We start from the raw sequence: 25973 nt of genomic DNA, 5'->3' as shown, positions 1-25973 counted from the left end.
GTTTCATTGCCTTGTGATAAAAATATTGTTTGCATTATTTCTTTGCTGAATTTATTGATGCTTTCTTTATGTTCTAATGTGTGATCAATTTATGTGAGTCCTATGCTTACCTGAGATGAAATTATATTCTCTAATATGGGGTTTTAAGTGCTGGTATATTTTTATAAGATCTATGATCTTTTTATAATACTGTTTAGGTATTTTATATTTTTGCCTACTCTTTTGCCACTTAACATTTCTTGAGCTGATAATGGTGTGTTAAGTTCTTCTTCTATGAATAAATTTCTTTCTATTTTTTGGCTCTCATATAATATTTTATTTATAAAGTTGATTGCGCTCATTTCTTGTGTACGTCGTCATAACTGTTATATATTTACTATGAGTGTGGCTCTTAGAATTTAAAGTTGTTCTTTATTGATTATATCTAATATTTGGTGTCTGAATTCTGCCTTCTCTAGTATCAGAATAGCAATACTTGATTTCTTCGTTTACTTTCTCTTGGATGGTATAGTTTTCTCATCCTTTAAATTTTAGTCTTTAGAGTCACTTTGCTTTGGGTATGCCTCTTGAATGCAGTATTAAAATTAGTTTCACTTTATGAGCCAATTAAATTATTTTGTATGTTTAATCAGTGTCAATTGCATTCACATTTATTTGATATAACAAATATGCTTGGCTTTGATTCTATCGTGATATTTTTTGTTTATGTTATATATACTGTATTCCATTCCTCTATGTGTGTTTTTTTTCTTTGTCCAGTATTATTGCTCTGGCGTTTATGAAGCTCATGTTTTTATTCTGATGGCTATGATTATACTAATAACATATGTAGTACTCTTATCCTTTTTTTCCCTGCTTAAACTTTTAATATGGGTGTTGTAGCTACCAAAAAATCTTTGGACTCTGCTATGGACTAAATTTCATCCTCCCCAGACTCATATACTAAAACCCTAAACCGCCGTGTAATGGTATTTGGAGATGAAGCTTTTGGGAAATAATTAGATTTGGATGAGGTCATGACGGTGGGGTCTTCACGATAGGATTAGTACTCTTATAAGAAGAGACATCAGAGAGCTCTCTCTCTCTCCCCTGTGAGGACGTGCAAGAAGCAAGTACCTGCAAGCTAGGAAGAGAACTCTCACTAGAATCTGACTATGATGTCACTTTGATCTCATATTTCCAGACTCTGGAACCGTGAGAAAATGAATTTCTGTTACTTAAGCCACCCTGTCTATAGTATTTTGTTATGGCAGCCCAAGCTGACAGAAACAGATTCTCATACGATTATATAAAAATCTATGAGCTTAATTCTAACTTTTGCCGTCCCTCTCTTCTCCTTCCACATTTTTAGTTGTATTATTTACATCTTGTCAATATGTTTCTCAGTTTTATATTGGTTATAGCCTTTGTTCCAAACTTCTACTCTTTGATCTATAATTAAATATTTTCAATGCATACATTCTATTAAAATGTTTATTATCACTTCTTGGTTGGAAGAAGCTCATTTTCTAGTAGATTTCTCAGGAGGTTTCTAAGTGCGCCTTGTGTTTTTGCATGTTCAGTAGCTTCCTATAGACTTGATTCTTGAACGGCAGCTTGGCTAGATGAAAAATCTTTGGATCATTTTTATTTTCTGAATTCTTTGTTGACTTACATTCCCTGTTCTGTCAAAAATCAAGAAGTCTGACACCAATCTGATTATTTGTCCTTTATTAGTAAACTTGGTCTTTTTGCCTGAAGGCCCTATACATTTCTTCTTTTATCTTTATTGCCTGACAATTTTGATAGGACCCGTCTTGAAGTTTCTAGGTCAATGTTCACTGATACATAAGCCCTTTCAATATACAGATTCAGGTATACTTTTATTTTTAGTATGTCTTCTTAGATTATAGTGTACATGCTTTTCTGTTCCACTGTTGTATTTTATTTTATTTCTCACAGATGCCAAAATATACATAAATGTCTGTCTGTATATAGGGGTGTGTGTAAATGTACATGTGTGTGTGTAGAGAGAGAGAGAGAAAGAACCAAAAGAACAAAATTTTTAAAAAGAGAAAAAATAATCCAAGAGAAAATGTTACATAAAAAAAGATACTCAGTCATTTGTATCATATTTGGAAATTTTTGCATAGGATACTATACTAATAAATACTAAATTTGTATTTTAGTTTTTAAAATAAATACTAAGTCTCATTTTCATTTTGGAAGGTTATTTTTGCTTTGTGGTTGCTTTTTTTGGGGTGGGGAGGAGAATGGATTTTTATCATCTGATTTTTTTTTTAAATTATGAGTTCTACAATTCCAATACAACATTCCAAGTTTCATTCCATCTTTCCTTATTTGTAACTTCTTTTCCCAATCATGAAAATATTGGTTTTCATTACTTGCAATATATTTACTAATTGGTTCAACCTTAGTATACATATTAATCATGTATTAGATATACCAAACACTGATGCAGAAACTAGGCTGGTATTTTCAGGAGGCAGAGAGAAGCAAATAGGCCAGAGCAGGATGAGCAGGTCAGAGAGAGGTGAGAGTTTAGCTTGGAAAATTAGTCTAGGATTTAGATTCAATTATGAGCAATAAGCTGGGTACAGAAATATTTTAAAGATACCAGCCATGCTTTGCTTACCAGGATTGGAGCAGTTATGAACAAAAGTATGTATAATAAGAATTTGATTCTATGTTTACTTTCAAATATTATCTAGCTTGATTGTGATCCATTTCCTCTTAGGAAAAAGAAGACCCAAAGTGTGTTTGGGCTTTGTTCCTGGGAGTTAAAATTTGCATTCACTTCCTTTGCATGTTCACATATGGCAGAGTTTCCTAAAATCATTTTCAGAGAACGTACTTTTTTTGGTTAGCTTTATTTTGTATTGTTTTTGAAAATTCTTTATGCGAGTAAATAAATGTGATTAAGAAAACATTTAACTTCTCTTCAGCTCTACATTTCTGCAATTTATTTGACCATCATTTTTCTTTATGTAAATCCTTTTAATGCTTCAGATCAGTTCCATGAAGTACACTTAGGGAAACAATTAGGCAAATTCCAAGTCAATAAGAAATTGCAGACATATTGTAACCCCTTTTCAAGGGATAATAAATATAAAAGGCTTGTTGAGGAGAACAATACTGTTAGCACCAGGTTTGAATAGGAAAAAACCTTCCTAAGTGGGCTTAGCACAGATGCATTCCCCAGTAAAATGTTTCCTCTTTAATGAGGAAACATAGACTCAGAATTTGAAGAAATTAATCACTCTCATACCTAAAAGCCAACTTTTTAAAAGGGTATTCATTTTCATGCCTGTGGTATAATGTTTCCAAAGATGGAATTTATCGAGAATAAAATAAGGTCTGAGTCTCTCCAACAAATCAAAGTTATCAAAGCAACTGCATTCAGCAACTTGATTATAGAGGATAGAGTAGATCTGAAACACATCATTAGATTGCTTTGCTTCCACCAGAATTTTAAAACCAAAATAAAAGGTAGCATTATGAAGTCTGTAAAACTTCCTTTGAGATAAAACAAGAGTCATGATTTTAGAAAGAATATCAAATACATTATCAAAAGAAAATGGAAATTCCAATTTGGTCAGACCACTCTTTTTGCCCACTGCTCTACAGATTTCAGAGTCTTAATTCTGACTCTAAAATGCTTTAGTAAGTATTCATTTGCAGAATTATGTGTTAATGCAGTGAATTGTTATATAGAAGATGCACTCTTCAAAGTTGCCTTATTTTGTATGCAAATATTAAATGACTTTCTATGACTTAATTTATCAAATGAATGGCAGTAACATATGTCCTTATATATAAATTTAGACTTACGTAGATTCAAATGAGTTATGGAAGTAAATTATACATGTTCCATTGATTTTATAGAAAAAAACAGATATATAAATATATACCCAAAATGGTGGCTTAGTAATTGTCACATAAATTGGGTACTTGACAGAAACAGAACTAGGAGAGAGTTTCATATGCCAAGGCACTGCACAGCACTGTTATGCTTGAGAAACACCAAAGCAACTTAGTTCTAGCCACATACCACTGCATCATACATCTTAATCATTTAAAAACTCCTGTTTAACCTTATATAGTAAAGATTCAAAGCCTGATGTAAACATAAGTAAGAATCAATGAAGTTTCATTATTTACTTCTTGTTTGCTTTCAGTGAGTCCATATGATTAAATGAGTGGAAAGGCAAATAACTAATACAAATATATAATAACTGTAGTAATATTACTAGAGCCTTCCTCTATCTATGTAAAATTCCAATCTTAAAATGTGTGTGTGTGTGTCTGTGTGAGTTTGAACATGCATGTATACAGATATTAAGTTTTGCAGGGAGAGAGACCTGGAGTTTGAATCCTTTCTCTCCCATTCTAGCTGCATGCACTTGGTAAATTCAACAATACTGAAAACCACAATTTCCACATCTTTAAAAAAGGATGATGATCGTTACTTCAAAGCATTGCAGAATATCCTCCCAACAAACATATTTTGTACTGGAACCAGCTCACACTGGCATGCAAAAGCCACACATATGCATCTTTTTTCAACTCCTGTTCAGTGACATCACACTGACAGCTTGAAAGCAGACTTGGTGGTAGTATTCACACCATGAAAACCACCAAGACATATCACGTCCCTCTGCCTAGAAGCAGTTTTCATGGCACACAACTGAATGGCATATTATATGTACACAATGAATAGTAGTTCTGTAATCATTATTAAACCATTTAATTCTGGCTTACTTTATAAATTATAAATATATATGAACATCTAAGAGACTGAGGGAAAGTAGCCCTAATTTAAGGTTTGAAGACCAGTAATATATAGCAATAATGATAACAACAAAAATTTAGAAATCCTAAATTTCTAAATTAAATAACCTTCAGTGGCTCTCTCAACATACAGACATATTTATGTAGAATTAGACAATTTTCCTAGAACTTTGTGATTAATATAATTTATTGAATTGTTGCCACTGGTTTACTGTATCTATCTATGCTTTCTTTTGGAATTCAGAGAGCTGTTTGTGCTTTCGTCTTTCATGTATAGTTTGTTAGGTGTATGCATCTGCCCTTGGAGTCCACGACTTATGCTACCCTAAAAATAAAATTCTCTAAGTTCTTAAAACACAAAATAAAGTGTAATTTAATGTCACATTAGACTGATTTTTCTTCTGGACAAGAATGCAAAGTGAATCAATTTCTGTTGTTGACATTGACAGGGCAATACCTTAGATTCCCATTAAGTCCAATCCAATAATGGTGGTAACAATTTTTTTTAGCTTTGCTTTTTATCATGCTGTGAATTTCAATAGAAATACTGATTCAAAATTTCCTTAATGGATTTTTTTCCTACAGTATGTGCTTTTACTTATGAGTGGGTAACTCTATATACTAACTTGCAAAAATGGATAAAATATTGTAGATTGTTGTTATTATTTCCATGAAGAATTGTATGAATTGTTCTTGGAGGTAGAATCAGAAGTGCAGTGAAAATGCACAAAAGAACAAATAAATCAAGGAGAATATATAGGACTGTGGAAAGTAACATCCATTCTTATGGAAAGAAATGCATACCTTTCTCTGGTGATTCTTCTCTGTTGTTAAAAAGTAAGTTGCTGATATCCATGCATGCTTACCATAAGATGTCTTTCTTATACATACTCTTTCCTTGGGCACTTTTGTTGTTTTTCTATATTCTCCACAACGTGGGAATCAGTTATTAGCTTTAAATGAAAAGTTTAAAATGGCAACGTTAATTTGTGTGTCTATATATGTAAGAGCTTGGATCTGCAATAAAAATTGCTGTTATGGCAAATAGGTGGTACAATATAAGGGAACATTTTAATCTAAAAAATTAATTACAAAGCATTTTGGAAAATTTTTAAATTATATTTTGATAACCACATTTGACTTTCTGATCATAAAACTTCAGAGGAGGAGAATACCTCTATCTCAGTGAAAACTACTGAAATAAATGTCAAGCTGAATTCAGGCTTTGAGACCATTTCATTTGCTGTGAGTTAATTAATCCAGTTAATTGTCAAGTAAAGGAGTTATTATATGTTTCAGTGTTTGATCTTGAAGTAAAAATCATATAAACATTTCTGCTTCCATACTGGTAGAGAAACTAACACTGGATTAGCCCTTCCACCATAAACAACTAAAAAATGGACAAAATATACAAAAAGTACTAATTTTATACATTGCCTAAAAGGGAGCACAGGTTTGAAATTTTAATGTGTAATATGGAAAGCAGATCACTGTTTGCCAATAGCTAGAGGAGAGGGAGAGGATTGGCTTCATAGGGATACAAGAGAATTTTGTAGGGAGATGAACATGTTCTGTGTCACTTTGTTGGTTGTTGTACAACTGTTTACATTAGCTACAACTGAACAAATTATACACACAAAACTGGTGAATTTTATTTCATGTAAATTACACCTTGACAAAATAGTTAAAAGAATTGATCATAGACCTAAAAATAAAAAGTCAAACCTATATCATATCTAGAATAATTTTTTTGAATATATCATACTGGTTCTTCAATAACAGAGTTTTGTTAGATATCACAAATAGACACAAATACACTCTAGGTAAAAAGAAAAAAATAAGTAGAATCTCATCAAAAATAGTGGAAATATTTTCCACTATTCCAAATATATATATTTTTTAATTTTTCTTTTACTTTTTTGTTGTTTCTGTGGTTTTTTTCTTGTTTTTGTTTTTTATTTATTTTTTTGATTATTTTTATGTGTATATTTTAAGCATGTGATAAAAGGAATATTGCAACCAAATAAATCATAATTTAATTTCTTAAATTATTTAGAGAAAATCTTAAAAAACAGCTAAAGTAAATTAAACATTTCACAGAGAAAAGCAAAGAACAATTACAGAAGACTTTTCATCAAAAACTGCAAAAGACAGTTACAAATTTAAATTACCAAAAGGAAAAACAAACAGAGAGGGACAGCCTTATCACTGTTAAATTCTATAGCTAGCAAAAATACCTTTAAAAAGTGATGGAAAAATAGACTTTTTCAGACATATATAAAGTGAAACAATTAATCACCAGAAGACTTGAACTACAAGAGATGTTAAAGAAAGTCTTCAGTAGAAAGAAAAACTCACTCAGATGGAAGCCTGAATCTACATAAAGGAGTAAAACTCACTGAGAAAAGGTAAATATGTGGACAAGTATAAATGACTTGTCATTTTGAACATTATCTTCAGGGACTTCCCTAACAGTCTAGTGGTTAAGACTCCATGTTTCCACTGCAGTGAGCGTGGGTTCAATCCCTGGTTGGGGAACTAAGGTCCCAAATGCTGCATGGTGCAGCCAAAACAAAAATAAATAAAAAAGACAACAATCTTCAAAGTCAACAATTAAAAAACAAATATTAACAATATATTGGGAGGTTTATAACATATGTAGAAGTAAAACATCTGACAACAATAGCAAAAAGGCTACTAGGGCAAAATAAATGTCCTATTAGAACAGAACATAAGGTTCTTACAGCATATGTAATATATTAGTTGAAAACAGAGTGTGATAAGTTAAAGTCATATAAATGTCAACTCTAAAACAACTATTGTTTTCAATAATTAAAAACCAACAAAGGAAGATGACAGAAATATATGGAAAAGAGAACAAGAACAGATGGAATAAGAGAAAACAAATAATAAATGATAAATTTAAGCTCAATTATATATTATATATGAGATATATAAAATTACATAATTCTATTAAATGTAAATTATCTAAACACCCCAATTAAATGGCAAAGATTTTCAGATTATACATAAAAAAGCTAGACTCCATGATATACTGCCTATACATAATCCACTTTAAACACAAATATACAAATAAGATACATACATAAGGATAAATATGACACAGCATTCTAACACTAAACAAAATACTAAAATGAATATATTAATATTAGACAAAAAGCCAAAACACATTAGCTGGGATAAAAATGGAAATTTTATGCTGATAAAATGTCAATTCTTTATGGTGACGTAACAATCCTAAATGTTTTTACACCAAATTAAAGAAATCCACAATACATGAAACAAAAACTGATAGAAATACAAGAAGAAATAGACTCATTCACAACTTTAGTCAGAGGTTTCAACATTCCTCTGTTTCTATTTTTATCTCATGTGCATTAATTTTTAAAACTATTTCATGGGCAAAAGAGAAATAAGGTTACCTGTTAGAAATTATCTGTTATGTTTTACATAATATGTATAAAATTTGATGTTTATATTATTTAACTTATCTCTATTTTCTTTATTGTTGTCTTTTCTGCCGAATTTGGAAGAAGAATATTAAAATTTAGACATATAATTATAGTTAATTTTAGCAAATTCTATTAAGCTCATTCTAAATTATTAGAATCTTCATGTTTGCAATATTATGAAACAGTTGAGAAATAAGTGACAAGCCGCATGAAGCTAGTACATATAATACACTGCTTTTATTACTGTTGAAGGGCTAAGGTAAGAGTAGATCTTGGTGAGAAAGCCAAATTGGACTGTTTACAGAGCTCCACAGAACAGCAGTGTCAGGCTAGGGAAGATGTCCCTCTACCAAAAAACAAATCTGCTCCTGGAGGGAAGAGAGCAAAATGTGGGTTTTCTGTGGGTAGATAATCTCCACGAGGCATAAGAATAGAGCTGAGTGAGCAAGCTTGTTCTTCTATTGCCAAATTTGCAAGCCAGACAAGCCATAACACCTTTCCTAAAAGAGAATTAAGAAAAGGGGCAGAAAGAGGTTGGAAGTGTTACACTAATTAGCTTTATCAGCATGAAGGAAAACATCAACAATAAGTGTGATATAGTTTCTATTTGAATGGATTTTTCAAAATGTCTACCATTAAAATATCACTCAAAATTGGAGCACTTTTCCATTATCAAAATATTTTAAAATATGATAATTAGTATTAGGAGTTAGCTAAATAACCCAAATCAGGTTGCCATACTCAATTTTTGTTTATACAATAAAATATTCCTCAAAAATTTCTGAATATATCTAATTCAAATAAACTGCTAGAAACACCATCTAAAAATACAGATGTCAATCACAGATGTTTTATTTTTCCATAAAATATTCAAAAAAAGGTACATGTGTTGAGTCAGTAAAATGTCTTTCAAACAAATATCTACTGGGAATTTTTGTAACAGTCTTTCTATAAACAGAGCATGCTTTGGAAAGTAATCATTTTAGTATATTAATCAGTAAAGTGTCTGTGGCATTTTGACGAGATTTAATTTGGAGTGTAACATGCATAATATCAGCAAGATTCCCCCAGACACACAGAAAAATATAGCAAATCAAACTTCCCTTTTAACCAAATGTATTGGAAAATAGTAGAGCATCAATATGTAACCTCCCTTGAAACCCAAGGTGAATATTTAATAAACTAAAAGGGAAACATGAGGAAAACCATTGTGAAGACAGAAGCATCTTAGCATGATCATTCTATGAAAAACTGAACTAAAGACAAAACATAGGTTCCAAAGATTCCTATGATATCCTGGAGGGTTGCCTTTTACATACTATCAGTCATTGGCATTTGCCCTCTCATCATTGTCTAGTCTGTATTCCACAATGGAGCAGTGGCCATTCTTTGAAACACTCAACCCACCAAAATAACCCAATGCCTTATGTTTTTACTGTGTTACCGTCAGTTTTCAAAGATGATATTTAACTATGTTAAGGGTCAAACTAAGCAGACAAAAAACGCCTGGCAGTTTTGTTGAAAATAATTGGAATGGAAAAAGATAGAGGTGGAAATGAACCAAGTATTCAAAACTGATAAGGCTAAATGGGAAACACAATAAAAATCATAGAGAACAAAAAAAGTAAATGTGCTCTTTAGTATGTGAGACATAAAACGGTTGCTTGTGAATTATTTAAAGATAAAGTTGAGAAGGTTAAAACATGACAAACCTGATATACAGGGAACATAATCACCGACTTTTTATTCAATTGAGAAAAATAAAGAATTCTGTGATTAACTTTTCTTTTTGTCATAAGACTATACACCCACACCCACACCCACATACACACACATATACATACGTATTATGTGTATGTGTGTGTATATATATAGTATATGTGTGTACACACATTCATCTTTGCCCAAATTTTATTAACCATTGATTTTACTTGAAAGAGCAGAATTCTTCATATATCCTGGCAATTTAATAAACTATTGAATTTTTTAAATCTACAGTGATATCAAAATATTTTGGTAATGTAATTCCTTTTAAAATGGAAACCTCACTCCTCCTCAGCTGGAATTTGAACCCAGCCACACCTCAGATTGGACTTGAACCCACAATCCCTGACTTAGGAAGGGAATCGAACCCACTGTCTTTTAATTAAAACTGCTCACCTGGTGTCAGGACTTACTGAAGCTCAAGTTCTTTTGTCTCAGCACAAAAAGAATTCAGTGTGAGACAAAGTGATAAGCAAAGAGTGAATTTTTTAGCATAGGAAGCTTGTAAGAGATACAAGCAGGCAGGCAAGGGAGCAAAGCCCTGAGAACAAAGAGAGCTACATTTTTATAATTAAAGAAAAAGTGGAGTATATGCTACCACCTTCTTCCTCCCTCTTAGGTAGACGTCAAGGCTTACATCATTAGTTCCTCCTTTAACTCTAAATAGTCTAATAGGGACTGTTATGGCACTATTTAAATCATATGTGTATTAGTAAAAGGTGGTAGCATATACTAAAATATGGTAATTCATCTGAAGTTTCAGCATAATGGACCCTTTCACCTAGTTTCTTTCCCCTTTTACCTATTATCCTGTTTTGGCTACATGCAAGAATGCAGTTTTTCTTAGGGTCTGTTATCTTATAGACCTGCCAAGGCCAAATGCAGTTCTTGTATCTATTTTTCTGCAGTAGTAGGCTAAGTAAGTGTGTTTAGTTTCAGAGTATTCTGATTGTCGCTTAGCTGCCAGATGTTCTGGGCATTTTCTGGTTGGTGTCTAGCTTATGGTCATCTCCTGAAGTCCCTCTCTATCTATCTCCCCCTCGTGGGGTTTCTAGCTGTGTAACTATCTTATTCTATCTCTATCAAAATCATCTTTCTATTAAGAAATTACTATATAAATATTAAAAATGTCCCATTAAAAATATTTTAATGCATTTATTTCCATCAGGATATCAATTGCAATTAGATAACAGTATTATTGACTGAATAGTATAGATTGAGCAAAAAGTGTTCAATCATTTCTTTTGCCATCACAGGTAACTTTAAACATAATGTTATATTTTGAAGCCAGACAAAAGTGGGTGAGGCAATATTTACTTGATTTCTCACAATTGAAACAATATGAATTCTTGAGCCCAGCACTAGTTTGAATGATACTGGGGGCCACCTTTCAAAGTTTTGATTATAGTTTGAAGGAGCCATCTCCATGCTGGATTTAGGTTCTAGGCAAAGGAACTGCATATTATTCATTATGTATTTATTCTCAGACCTTTAGCTGTACAATAAATAGAACTTTTATTCATTGAAACATAAATTCAGTTTTGCCATTTTGGCCACTATTGCTTAATCGTGGTCCAAATAATCAATCATATACCAATCATTAATAATATTTAATACCTGTTATGGACTGAATTATGTCCCTCCAAAATGTGTATGCAGGAGCCCTAACCCTCAATGTGATTGTATTTGTAAATAGGACCTTTAAAAATTTCAATACAGTTAAATGAAGTCGTAGGATGTCCTTAGAAGAAGAGGGAGAAACACTAGGGATGCTCACACATAGAGAAAAGGCTGTGTGAGTACTCAGTGAGAACATGGCATCTTCAAGCTAAGGAGAGAGGCCTTAGGAGAAACCAAATCTGCTGACATCTTGATCTTAAACTTTCAGCCTCCAGAACTGTGAGAAAATTAATTTCTGTTGTTTAAACCTCCTAGTCTGTGGTATTTTGTATGGCAGCCCTAGCAAACTAATGCAATAATACCTACAGGTACATTTATCTTGATTAATTGATTTAATCTTCAGTGCATTCATATTAATGGATGTACTAAAATTAATCACAGATAAAATTATCTATTATATAGATAAGTAAAACAAGACAGAAATGTTAAGTAAATCCCCCCAGTGCATGCTGGTAGTAAACGACTTACGTAGTACTTGAATGCAAATGCTTGGACTCCAGGACACTTGAGATTACCATTTCACTATGACTTTTCTCTGGAGCTAGCAGTCTAGCTATCTATGTATATTTCAATTAACCTAATATCCATTCATTCATCTATCCATTCATCAACCTACCTATTCACCTACATTTTTAATCTGAATATTCAAAACATTCTATATTTCATTTTGGAATTTTTGGGTATTTAAACTGCATGCCATGTATAAATAGGTAAAATTCAATAATGCAATTTTTGAGAAAGAACTATGACATAAATAAATTCTTTTTTTATTTGAATTTTGTTTACTTTTATACAGCAGGTTCTTATTAGTGATCTATTTTCTACATATTAGTGTATATATGTCAATCCCAATCTCCCAATTCATCCCACCACCACCACCACCCTCACTTTCCCCCCTTGGTGTCCATACATATGTTCTCTACATCTGTGTCTCTATTTCTGCCTTACAAACCAGTTCATCTGTACCATTTTTCTAGATTCCACATGTATGCGTTAATATATGATATTTGTTTTTCTCTTTCTGACTTACTGCACTCTGTATGACAGTCTCTAGGTCCATCCGTGTCTCTACAAATGACCCAATTTCATTCCTTCTTATGGCTGAGTAATATTCCATTGTATATATGTACCACATCTTCTTTATCCATTCGTCTGTCGATGGGCATTTAGGTTGCTTCCATGACCTGGCTATTGTGAATAGTGCTGCAATGAACATTGGGGTGCATGTGTGACATAAATAAATTCTTATTTAAAAAATCAGTTGAAATCTTTTATCCTTATGTGGTGCTTTTGGGTTATGCATAATTATGGCACAATCAGAAATTCATATTTTTGAAGCATATTAATTGAAAAACCCTGCAAATAGTCAGCAACTAGAAATAGGAATTGTGTTCTCAGTGGTTCAAGGGATGTGAAACCCTGAAAGATAGTTACCCTGATGAATGTTTACATAATCATTCACAGTTACCATCCCTGTGGATTTAACTCCTGATGGATTTTGAAAATTATTTTCAAGTTCTTTTGGACGACCAATGCTCCAAATATTCTGTCATTGCCTACACTTGTGTCATTCTGTATTGAAACTTGATGAAAACCAATTATCTAGACAAGTTGGTACCTGTTCAATAACTTTTCGTTGATTCCTTATAACAGATGTCATCTTTTGATCATATTTAAATGTGTCTCTTCAAAATAACCATTTTAAGATTCAATCTATGTATATTTCCAATATTCAATTAGAATATTAGGATATCATTAATAGATTGAAAAATAGTTAGTGCAAAGGGAAATTTGTATAAGATCATCTCACCCTTGTCGTGGTTCTGAGCATTTTAAAGCATGATTGAATTTAAATAAAACATTAGTAAATTTTGATTTAGACATGTAAATTGACTTAGCTCTAAAACAGTCTATATAATAAAATGCATAGATTCTACATTTTACAAATATTCACACAATATGTAAATTATAACTGGCCTATTTAAGCTTAAGTGAACCACAGAAAATATATTTAAGTAGAAATACTTCCATTATTTTCTGTTATAAGAACCAAAAGATCATATTTTGACATATTCTTTAGAAAAATAAGGTGAAAGGAGTTTTCTCCCTTGGATAATAAAATAATGTTTATACATCGAAGTCAGTAAACGTAAGAAGTTAGGCCTGATAAGTTCGGGGTGAAAAAAGGGATATCCAAAAAAGTAATGGTGACAATAGGCAGATATCTATAATTTTTTTTTTTTTTTTTTTTTGTGGTACGCGGGCCTCCCACTGTTGTGGCCTCTCCCGTTGCAGAGCACAGGCTCCGGACGTGCAGGCTCAGTGGCCATGGCTCACGGGCCTAGCCGCTCCACGGCATGTGGGGTCTTCCCGGACCGGGGCACGAACCCGTGTTCCCTGCATCGGCAGGCGGACTCTCAACCACTGCACCACCAGGGAAGCTCTTTATCTATAATTTTAACTGAAGCTCTAAATACTATAAGAGAGTCGCTGAAGTTCTTTAAAATGTAACAGAAATGAAGGCCATGAAATTAAGTTGGAGTAAATATTTTTTCAAATGTGGTCACATATAGAGTCCATCCAATTAACAGAGGCAGTAATTTAGGTAGATACTCAAGGTCCAAGAGTCAAAATGAAGACCTATAATCTGGTAATTGAGTCCTGCAAAATCGTTCTGTACCCTAGATCATCAGAAAGAGTAGATGACTTCGGTTTTCCAAAATTAGAAACAAGCTGAAAAATCTGGTAAGCTTGGTGTCAGAAGAAATAAAAGGCTCAAGTAGGTGACAGCAGAGGGAGCAGAAATTCAAGATCTTCTGTCAATAAGACAACACAACAACCATTAGAAATACCAGTGTGAGCCTACTGTGAGTCCAGGACATGTTGACCCTCTGGGCACATGTATACTTTCTGTAATCCCATTTTCTCTAACCTTTGCCAATTCTATCATTCTATCATGCTTATATTAAAAATAATAAGAAAAATGTCACTAGCTCACGCCCTTGTATGCATAATTCAAGACTTCAGCCCACTGGAAAAACCCTCTTTTTCTCAGCCCACATTTTCAGGTTACATGTATTTTCTAACATGTTCACTTTCTTCTTTGCAAACACCTCTTCACGTTTCTTGCTCTCTGCTCCTGGAAAAATTTCATAAAGGCAATACTTCCCAATTGCATCTGCTGCTGCCCTTTCCTGGTGTACCCATTTCTGCAAATCTTGTAAGTCCAAGTGGTGCTGAAATTCTCCTTTATCCCCCTTGTGTCATAGTTTTTCACTCTTACAAGCTACAACCTATTTCTTTCTTCTCTTAATTCAAGAGTAACACTTTTTCTCTTTCTTCAAGTCTTACTCTCTACCATGTAAGAGATTATATGAGTACCTTTTAACTTTTTATTTTTTAATTCTAACATCATTTCAGATATACAGAAAGTTGCAAGAGTAAATACAAAAATTCTCGTATACTCTTCACCCAGGTTCTTCCCTCATCTCTCTCTCTCTGTTTCTCATGAGAATAAGTTACTGATATTATGTCCCTTTCTCTGTAAATACTTCATTGAATATAGCACACTTAACAACACTAGGAAATTAACACTGATACAGCATTATTCTCTAATTTGAAGACATTATTCAGATTTTGACAATTTTCCCAATAATGCAATTTATATGACAGAAAATGCCGAAAATCCTGAATCATGCCTTGCATTCAGTTGTCACGTCTCTTTTATTTTGGGAGGTTAACTTTTTGTTTTTAATTTTATTTTTTAGAGAAGAGTAATTTTGCATAAAATGCATCTCTCTTTGGAATTTCTGATATGTCCAGGTTATAGATTTTTTTTTTGTCAGAAACACCACAGAAGCAATATCGTGCTATTCTCAATGTCTTATGTCAGTTAGCATATGTTATTGAAATGTTTCATGATTCATTATGTTAACTTGATCACTTTATGAAGTTGTTCCTGTCAATTTTTTTCCACTATCTTGTAAGGAGTTATATTGAGATCGTATAAATATTTTGTGACACCTCAAAGTATCACTCACTTCTTTTAGTATCCATTGATGAGTCTTGCCTCAATTAATGTTGATAGTTCTTAAATGGTGATTTTTTGGATCTCTTCATTCCTTTCTTATTTATTACTTGAGCCTCTACTATAAGAAAGGGCTCTACTATAAACTATTAAATATGCCATAATAGTTAATTCATTTAAGAAGCTATAATCCTTTACTATCATTATTTAATTCGATGCTGAATTGCATCATATTTAGCCATGGGAGTTCCTCAAGCTGGCTTCTGTGTCTTTTTCGTGTGTCTCAATTTTGAGTACTTACATTCAGAAACAAGATCATCCAAGTTCATCTTGTACTGTTCCTGCTCCAGCCTGGAATCAGACATTTCTCCAAATAATTCTAGTTCCTATTAGTGGAGAGAGAGTATTTAGAAACCAGGATCTGGCTCTGGGTTTGTGATTGTTACCTCATTGCCTTGTCTTCTAGCACCTCTCAGACAACAGAATGAGAAGTAAGATCTCATGAACTGTTTATCTTCTTCAGCAAATCCAATTATAAATTGGATTTTCTTTGTCACTCTTCCATATCGACCACTTTTCCTTGGGCACCTTTTACCTCTTTACTTTATTTCTATTCTCTTCTTAATATTTCTGCTTTTCTTTAAGACCCTTTAAAAGTTTCCATTCCAATTTTTTCTTCCTTGACATCTTATCTTCATTCCTGATACAGGTAAGATAAAGCAGAGCCTAAATACCCAGGTATATTTGCAAAAGCTTAGAACATGAAGAAATTGTATGATTTCTTCATGAATGATAGGGGATGGATTTAAACCCAGGCATGATGACCCACAGTTAAGCATTTTCTCAGTCTGCTTTAAGAAAAACATTTCAAAACCCAGTCACTCCTATGGGTTTAATAACAAAAAGTTGTTGGAGTCCTAAATCCCAGTGCTTGTGAATGTGGCCTTATTTATAAATAGGGTCCTTGAAGATGATCAATTTAAGACGAGTTCAATAGAGGGAGTTCTAATCCTATATGATTACATCCTGAAAATAAGGAGGGGATTTGGGCATGGAGACAGACATACACACACACACAGACATACACACACACACACACACACACACATACACACACACACAACTCCATATGAAGATGAAGGCAGAGGCCAGGTTGATGCACATACAAGCCAGGAAACACCAAAGAGTGCATGCAAATCACCAGAAACAGATTCTCCCTCACAGGCCTCAGTAGGAACTAAACCTGCGGACACCTTGATCTTGGACTTCTAGTCTCCAGAACTGTGAAACAATAAATTGTTGTTTAAGCCACACAGTTTTTGATGCTTTGTTATGGCAGCCCAGCAAATTAATAGAATCACAAAAGTAAGGTGTTATTAAATTTCTACATTATGCTATATTTCTATATAGATCAAAAATAGTGTTAAATTTTTCTCTTCCTATTTAACTCATTTGTGAAAGATAAAAAAAAAAGTGTAACTCATTATGTACTTAATGGTCCAGACATTTAAAATACCAAACATTAATACCATGTATTAGAATAAAAACAAAGTACATCATAAACTAAATAAGAGATTAGAACAGTAGGTCATTATAAGAAAACAGAACATATTGGACTTAGGTAAAAATAACAACCTCTGGGTTGAACAATTTATACTAAGTAAAGAAGAAGGATTTTAATGACATAATGTAAAAGCTTGTCTAATGGGGAAAACTTGGCAAGCAGAGGGTTTAGAGAGAAGTGCCCACCTCAGTTATTTTGAAGGTAAGTGTTTCTAAAGTTATTCTAAAATTTAATTTGGTTTAATTAAGTGAAAGGACTCTTTTGGCTCTGTGTGCATACAGGTGGGAATCAGTGAAAGCTGTTTATTCTTTGGTTCTACACATAAAATTTTCATGGTGAGGTTACTTCTATATTTTAAAGAGGAACACTAAAAGTAGAAACTGCCATACTGTATAAAAGGGGAATAAAAATGTTCTTTAATTCCTAAGGGAATTGCTTTCCTATTCTTTTATTTTTTTTCCAGTTTCAATAAAATATAACACTTTTGGCTTCCAGGATTTAAATCAAAGTTTTTTTATGTTGAAAACAAGAAATATTTTCTTAAATTCACTTATAAAAACTGACCTTTGTAAATTTATTTCAATCTTAGAAATCCTAGAGTGCCAATGAATTTGCTGAAAATCTACCAAGCAATGGATTCTGAAAAGATGCGATATATTTATTAACTAAAATGCCTCTCAGTATTATTCTTCGTCATTTCACCTTGGTGAAAATAAGTCTTAGAAAGATTTAATATTTTCATGACAAAATTAACCTAAAGTTATTAAGCCATTTTAGACCCCATGATTCCATGTCTTTCATTCCCTTACTCAAGACTAAACTCTTTTTTTTCTTAGTTACTTGCCAAATATATATTATTCCACTGTTATACAGTTCAAATTTCACTTCTTTTTTTAAGCTTTTCTGGTTACTTTTTCTCCCACCTCCCCAGAGTTCAGTACTCAATCTGAGTGCTTATTTTATCCCTGCCAATACCTTACTTGCAATGTTTGTGTCATAACTATCTGCAAATATGTCTTTCTCCATTGATAAACACGTGTTATTTTAGGGTAAGAAATTTTATTCTGGTTATCTTTTTATTCTTATGATGTATCATAGTGCTGCATGATAGTCTACACAATGATGTTTACTAAGTGAATTAATAAAGTCATGTTTTCGTTACATATTAGCCAAAGGTCACAGGTCATTGTACATACCTCACCCATGAGTTTTGTTATTCCCTGTAGCTAGATGATTTGTACATCTTGGGTTTCCCAGGACAGTCCTGTGCTTTTTGTTTTTAATTAAGATATAGTTGATGTATAATATTACATAAGTTACAGGTGTACAACATAGTGATTCACAATTTTTAAAGGTTATACTCCATTTGTATTATTATAAAATATTGGCTATGTTCCCTGTGTTGTACAATACATCCTTGAGGCTTATTTTATACATAATAATTTGTACCTCCTTAATCCCCTACCCCTGTCTTTTCCCTCACCCCCTTCCCTCTCCCCACTGGTAATCACTAGTTTGTTCTCTATATCTGTATGTTTCCTTTTTGTTATATTCACTAGTTCTACTTTTTTAGAATCTGCATACAAGTGATATCATACAGTATTTGGCTTTCTCTGTCTGACTTATTTCACTTAGCCTAATATCCTCCAAGTCCATTCATGTTGTTGCAAATGGCAAAACTTCATTCTTTTTTTATGGCTAAGTAGTATTCATTGTATACATATATACCACATCGTATTTATCCATTTATCTGTTGACACTTAGGTTGCTTCCATACCTTGGTGATTGTAAACAATGCTGCTATGAACACTGGGATGTATGTACCTTTTCAAATTAGTGTTTTTGTATTTTTCAGATATATACCCAGAAGTGGAATTGCTGGGTCATGTGGTAGTTCTATTTTTAGTTTTTTGAGAAACTGCCATACTGTTTTTCACAGTGGCTACGCCAATTTACATTCCCACCAACAATGTACAAGTGTTTTCTCCACATCCTTTCCAACATTTGTTATTTGTGGTCTTTTTGATGATTGCCATTCTGACAGGTGTGAGGTGATATCTCATTGTGGTTTTAATTTTCATTTCTCTGATTAGTAACAATGTGGAGCATCTTTTCATGTGCCTGTTGGCTATCTGTATGTTTTCTTTGAAAAAATGTCAATTCAGGACTTCTGCCCATTTTTTAATCGAGTTGACTGGGTTTTCTTGATGTTGACTTGTATGAGTTGTTCATATATTTTGGATATCAACCCTTCATTGGTCATATCATTAGCAAATATTTTCTCCCATTCAGTAGGTTGTCTTTTTTGTTTTGTTGATAATTTCCTTTGCAGGACAGTGCTGGTTTATACCTATTATCCTGGCATCCTGTCTGGCTTAGGCTTTTTCCAGATTTATCATTTTTAAAGGGATTATTAATAATTACTTTAAAGTAAATTGGATAGATTGGGTGGGCCTTCAGTTTGTCTTTCTGCTTTAAGCCATGGTTTTATCCAGTTTGAGCCACTCATAGTGTGTGAGACATATTGCAGTGAATCGTGTCCTCATGTTAACCGGTTATTATATCTGAAAGATGAGCAGCAATTACTCATTTCTCTCTTTCCATCTTCTTCTAAAGAAAACAACTGACACTTCCCTTTCAAGAACAACATGCTGATGAAATCTTGTGTACTCTAACAGAGGCAAGTTGGGAGAGCTAACTTTCTCTGCTATGTGGAGAGTAGGAAGTGTTGGGTGCTGTTGCTTCTGCTGACCACGTAGTTTACAAATATGGTGCAGTTGGCTGTGCTGTGGCTTTCATATCCAGCACTTGATCCTTTGAAAAGTCCGTGGATAGAAGTGACTTCTGATCAAGCTTGATGCAGTGGCTTAAACAATACTCTAGGTCTTGGTTTTTCTCTGATCTTATCTTGACTTTGTTTTCAGTGAGTAAGAACAACTACCCTCAGACTCTCTTTCTGGTAGCAAGATGGCAGTAGCTCCTAAATTTCTAGTTCAGGAGAAAAAAGAACTGCTACTTATAAATTCTCCAAATTTTCTGACATTCATTCAATAGACAGGTTCTGAATTTTCACCATTCAATATTTGCTTGATTTGTCTCATACATGCTCCTCTTCTGAAGGAATCCAAGGGCAAATTCCCATGGAGACTCTAAAACTGACCTCAAATAATATCTAAAAGGAGAATGGATATAAGATAGCAAATAAAACTCTCTGTGACTCTGAGACCCTGGAATGTTCTAGGTGTTCTATAATTATTAGTTTTCCTCTTTTTGCCATAAGTAAGGCCAACTGTGTAGGTATGCTCCCCAAAATCTGCTTACAAAATCAGTTTTAATCTTTCTGAGGTCAAATTTTCAAAAGGGTTTAATTCAAGATCTAGATCCAGGCTTATCCTATTCACCAGATCTAGCATCTAGCTGCCCTTCTGGGTTTCCACAGGCATTATAACAATGCACTACTGTCCACATTTGGAAAAAGAATAGTGTGGCTTTCTTACAAGCTCTTTGAACTTTATTAAAAAAAAACCTTTGGCATATTTCATCATCTATTAAATAAATATTACATTTTTATATGAGAATTTGTTAAAAGATTAGGGATAACTAGTTGGAAAAGAGGAGAAAAGAAAAAGAAAAAATACTATATTATAAAGTAATATCTTATTTTACCCAAGAATGGCAGTTAAATACCTGAATAAAAAAAATGGAAGAAGCTTATTACCTATAGCGTTTTTGCTTTTCTGGAGACAGATTCAACTGAGAATGATAACCTCAGAAGGATGGTCTGCTGACCCCTAAGTCGAGGCCTGACTTCATTTAAAGTTAGAGAAAACAAGAGTTTGCTGGGAAATGATGGGAGAATGCTACTAGTTTTCTTTCCATAGTTTCCTTTTTATATACTTTGCTTTAATCTTTGGAGAGACATTTTACAGTTCTGCTGCCCGTAAAAGTGATGTTTGAATGTATTCTACAAAAGTTGCAAAGCTGGTAACTCATAAAATATTCCTGAGGTTGGCAAGTTTCACAAGATGAAAGGTTCACACAGCTCTAACAAGTAACTGAAAAGGAGACTGGTGTAGTGGGCACCAGCACAGCCGTTTAAAGTCCCATGTTGGATACTGGACTGCAGTTTGAATTCTTGTCATGGGCCCAAGAAGATAAATATCATCCCCAACATGCTTATCCTTCATTGGTGTGTTTAAGCTTAATAGACCTTTCTACAAAATAATTGAAAATATGAATAAAACAACCCTGTTTTTTGTCCTTTTTTTTCCCTCAAAAGAAGATGAAAATTCTACAATGAAGAGGATTTTCACATTTATATTTAGCTCATTTTGCTTAAGCTTGAAAAACACGTCTCTAGTTTCTGCCAGCACTTGTAACCAAGGAGAATGATTACCACATGCAGGTGTCACTGATTGGCTGGAATTGAAAGCTACAGATTGTCCTGGAGGCCTGAACTGATCTCTCTATCCCCTAATCTCCATTTACTTCTGCCAAATGCCATTAGAGAGCAGTCAGATCTGTTTTGACTGACAGCATAGCTAACAAGTAGGATCGATGTCAACATATAATTGGTGTTTATGGGGGAAATATATATATATATATATATATATATATATATATATAATAGATGAACATTGTCTGAAAATTATATTTCTACAAGTATATATTTTAAAAGATTAGTTATAAACATATTTTAACCAACTAAATGGACCTGCTGTTGAGAATTCTGCTTTCTATTCTAAATTTCCCAAAATACTTTGCAGTAGTACCTTAAGTAAGGAAAGGGGACATATATACACATATATATATAAACAAACAACAACAGAAACACACCTAATGAATAGACACTAAGATTTATGACATAAGGCTATAAAATACTTAAAAATAATTATAAGCCCTTGCAGATAATATATAAAAGCCTTATTCATTAAGTGGACTGTATCCACTTTATTTATAGAACATACAGAAACTCTCTTAATATGTCTTCATATAATCTTTGAGATTAATTGAAGGTTTCAATTCCCTTTTGAAAATATACCAACTGAATAACTGTGGCTAATAAGTGCCTCTCTTTTGCTCCACACCTTCTGCCCTTCTTACTTTACCTAATGAAACCATTGCTAGATGTTGTGTGAGGCCTTAGGATGTCTTTTATGCAAAATGTGGAAAATAAATCAGTAAACTAACTTTCAAAGAAAGGCTTTGTCCCTACATCATAAGGTGCATGTGTATGTTTTAACTTGAAATAAAATTTTTAAGGTATGCGTACATTTTTTGTTTGTATATGGTTCCTACTTTAACCTACTTTTCAATTAACTTACCAAATAATTGTTCCAATCGAGTAAGATAAGATGGCTCTTAAACTATATACTATAGAAGTATTGTGAATGCAGCATAAGACATAGAACTTTTAAAATATAATATAGTGATGGCACTGAAAATTATAATTTTATATTTTAAACATGTGTCTTCAATTCCTCTCATTCAGGATTCCTTTAACTTAGAAACTAAATATAAAGAAAATCTCAAGTGCAAATACTAGGAGGGCAGGGGAGATTAATTTTATATTTGCCAAATTTTTAGAGGCAGATTAAAACTTCTACCTATAACTCCCATTGCATCAAATGATACTGTCCTCTCCAGAAATTGATTAACAAAAATTCTACTATTAAAAATGAATTCCATTGTTTTTCCAAATCCTTCTGTTATGAATGAAGAATAAACCCATCAGAGCTTCAAGTTGGTGAACAAATGAAAGTGCTGGGACAGGTGGGTGACCAGAGGGTGTGGAAGGTCCACACCCCACCTCCCCATATCTTGCGCTATGCATCTCTTCTATTTGTCTGTTCTTTAGTTGTATCCTTTATAATAAACTGGCAAATAGCTCTTCAGATGCTGCATACTTGGCAAGGCACGTCAGTTTGATGTGGGAGTTCCGAAAGAGACCTCAGCTCTCACTGTTAATAGGCTCTGTGGCTCTGGTTTCCAGTCCATTGTGAATGGATGTCAGGAAATGTGTGTTAAAGATGCTGAAGTTGTCTTGTGTGGAACAGCCAAAAATATGGCTCCTTACTGTGTCAGAAACGTGCGTTTTAGAGCCAAGTTTTGATCAGATCTCAAGCTGGAAGATTCTTTGCGAGCAGCATTAACAGAGCAGCATCTCCAAATCCCCATGGGAATTACTGCAAAGAATCTTGCTGCAAAACATAAAATTAGCAGAGAAAAATGTAACAAATACACCCTGTAGTCAGAGTAGAGATGGAAAGCTGCTAAAGATGCTAGCTACTTTAATAATGAGATGGTACCAGTTGAGGTAAAGACAAGGACAGGAAAACAATGCAAGTCATGAGCCAGTTTGGTCCCAACGAGCCTGGAGCAGTTAAATAAACTTCCTCCAATTTTCAAGGACGAAGGGACCATCCGTGTAAGGAATGTACCATAAGTATCTGATGCTTTCATAGCTAGTAAAGATGCTGCTAAAAAGCATAACATTACACTGACAAGAATTGTGAGCTGGTTTGTATCTAGATGTGATCTCTCTGTCATAGATATTGGTTTTGTCCCTACCTCCAATGGGGCACTAAAGAAAAGAAGACTGAGTCTTAAGGACGTGGATTTGGTAGAGGTAAATGGAGCTTTTCCTCCCCAATACTTGGCAGTTGAGAAGAGCTTGGATCTCGACCCAGGTATAACCAATTTAAATGGAAGAGCCATTACTTGGGATCAGCCATTGGGAGGATCTGGATCAAGCATTATTGCACACATGGTTCATGAAATAAGATGTGGAGGTGGAAAATGTGCAGGGGCATAAGCTTGCATTGGAGTTGGCCAAGTTATGACACTCAGCATGCAGAGCCCAGCCTGAGAAGAGAAAGGAGCCCACCATGGCCCACAGTTACTTTACTTGGCCAGGCCACGTTAGAACAGGGGACCTTTAGAGAAGCTGCTAAAACTGGCTATGCCCTGCCACTGAAACAGTGATTGAGTGTGATCAAGGGTTGATGAGGTAAAGATGTATTTATCATGAGTTAAGAGCTCAGGCCAGAAATAAGTTTTCTCAGATTTGCACTAAATATGATGTATTTCTGAACTGAAGTTTAATTATAGAAGGCCTTAAAAAAATTGCATTCTGGCCAATGACCACCACACATGCTTTAGATCATATGATTGCAAGGAAATTGAATGTGTTGCCTTAATTTCCAAAAATAAATAGATGAATGAATCCATGAATAAATACCCTTATGAGGAATTCTTAAATTTTCTCATGATTTTCTTTTTCCATTTTATACTTTACAATGGAATATTCCATTAACATTCTTTAATAGAAACAAGTGAGAGAGAGCAAGCCCCTGACATGCAGGCTGTGGCCTCACAACTCTCAGCCAGGCCTTGGTGTTGCTTCAAGCTGTCCTGGCACTCACAGCTAGGTTTCCGCGTCTCCTGCTGAAAATAAACTTTTTCACAGAACCTCAAATTCAGATAAGACCATTCTTTGATCTTTATGGATAAAGACAAAAACAAGACCATTCCTTAATCATGGCTGAGCATAGACAAAGCACTACCCAACCCACAGCTTCACAAGTATAACCCTTCCCTGGTTAATATGAGCAATGGCTGTTTCTTCAATAATTACAGGACTAGCCTCACTCTGGTGTATCATTGTCATGGATAAGATGTTTTGAGATACCCTATCATAGAATTGCTTCCTGCTCCTGATAGGATACAATCCAGGGCAAGGTACTGCTTCCTTAAACACTCCTCCAAACAACTCAACCAAAGCCTAAATTGTATAATAGGCTTCTTTTTAATACCCACTGTGATGGTATTAATTTTACATGTCAATTTGACTAGGCTAAGGGACGCCCAGTTAGCTGGTAAAACATTCTTCTGGGTGTGTCTGTGAGGGTGTTTCTGGAAGAGATTAGCATTTGAATTGGTGAACTGAATAAAGCAGATGGCCCTCCCCAATGTAGGAAGGCATTATCCAATCTTTTGAGGGCCCTGAACAGAACACAAAGGCAGAGGAAGAATGAATTTGCTCTTTCTGCTTGAGCTGGGACATCTCCTGTCCTCAGTCATCAAACCTCCTGGTTCTCAGATCTTTGGACTTGGACTGCATAACACCACTGGCTCTGCTGGTTCTCCAGCTTGCAGATGGTAGGTTGTAGGACATCTTGGCCTCAAAACTTGCATGAGCCAGTTCCTATAATAAATATCTCCCTTTCTCTCTCCCTCTCTCTCATTCTCTTTCTCTGAAAGTAGAGTGTTCCTATGAAAACGTTTGTAAGTTGAAATGGCCTAAAGCAAAGAAGCAATTTTTTCCTAAAAGTGAAAAACCTCTTTAGATTTCTGTTGGTTAGTGAAAACAGGTACTAATACAGGTCTTTCATAAAAACAAAGTGGCGTAAAGCAAACGTTCAAAAAGTGAGGAATACCTGCGTATATATATATATATAGTCTTTTGGTTCTCTTTTCTCTGGAGAACTCTAATACACCTTCTTACCAAGACACCTCACATTTCACCGTATGTATGCCCTAATGCTGCAAACAAGAATAAACACGGCAGTGTTCCTGGCAGGTTTTGGAGGTAGGGTGCTAACACAAAGAACAGAAAATAGATTGCATGTGTTTAAAGACTTAATTAGAATGGGGGATATATTACCTAAATCCT

General features: G+C 33.9%; 1 pseudogene; it reads left to right on the top strand.

Annotated features, from left to right (window-relative positions):
- LOC136125407 (3-ketoacyl-CoA thiolase, mitochondrial pseudogene) overlaps window positions 1-24167 on the top strand; it is a 177840-nt pseudogene extending 153673 nt beyond the window's left edge.
- Window positions 24168-25973: the final 1806 nt, after the last annotated feature.

This window comes from Phocoena phocoena, chromosome 7 (genome assembly GCF_963924675.1).
Source record: "Phocoena phocoena chromosome 7, mPhoPho1.1, whole genome shotgun sequence".
Classification (NCBI taxonomy): domain Eukaryota; kingdom Metazoa; phylum Chordata; class Mammalia; order Artiodactyla; family Phocoenidae; genus Phocoena; species Phocoena phocoena.
The sequence above is the reverse complement of the archived record's forward strand: the minus strand, read 5'-3'. Positions and strand labels throughout refer to the sequence as shown.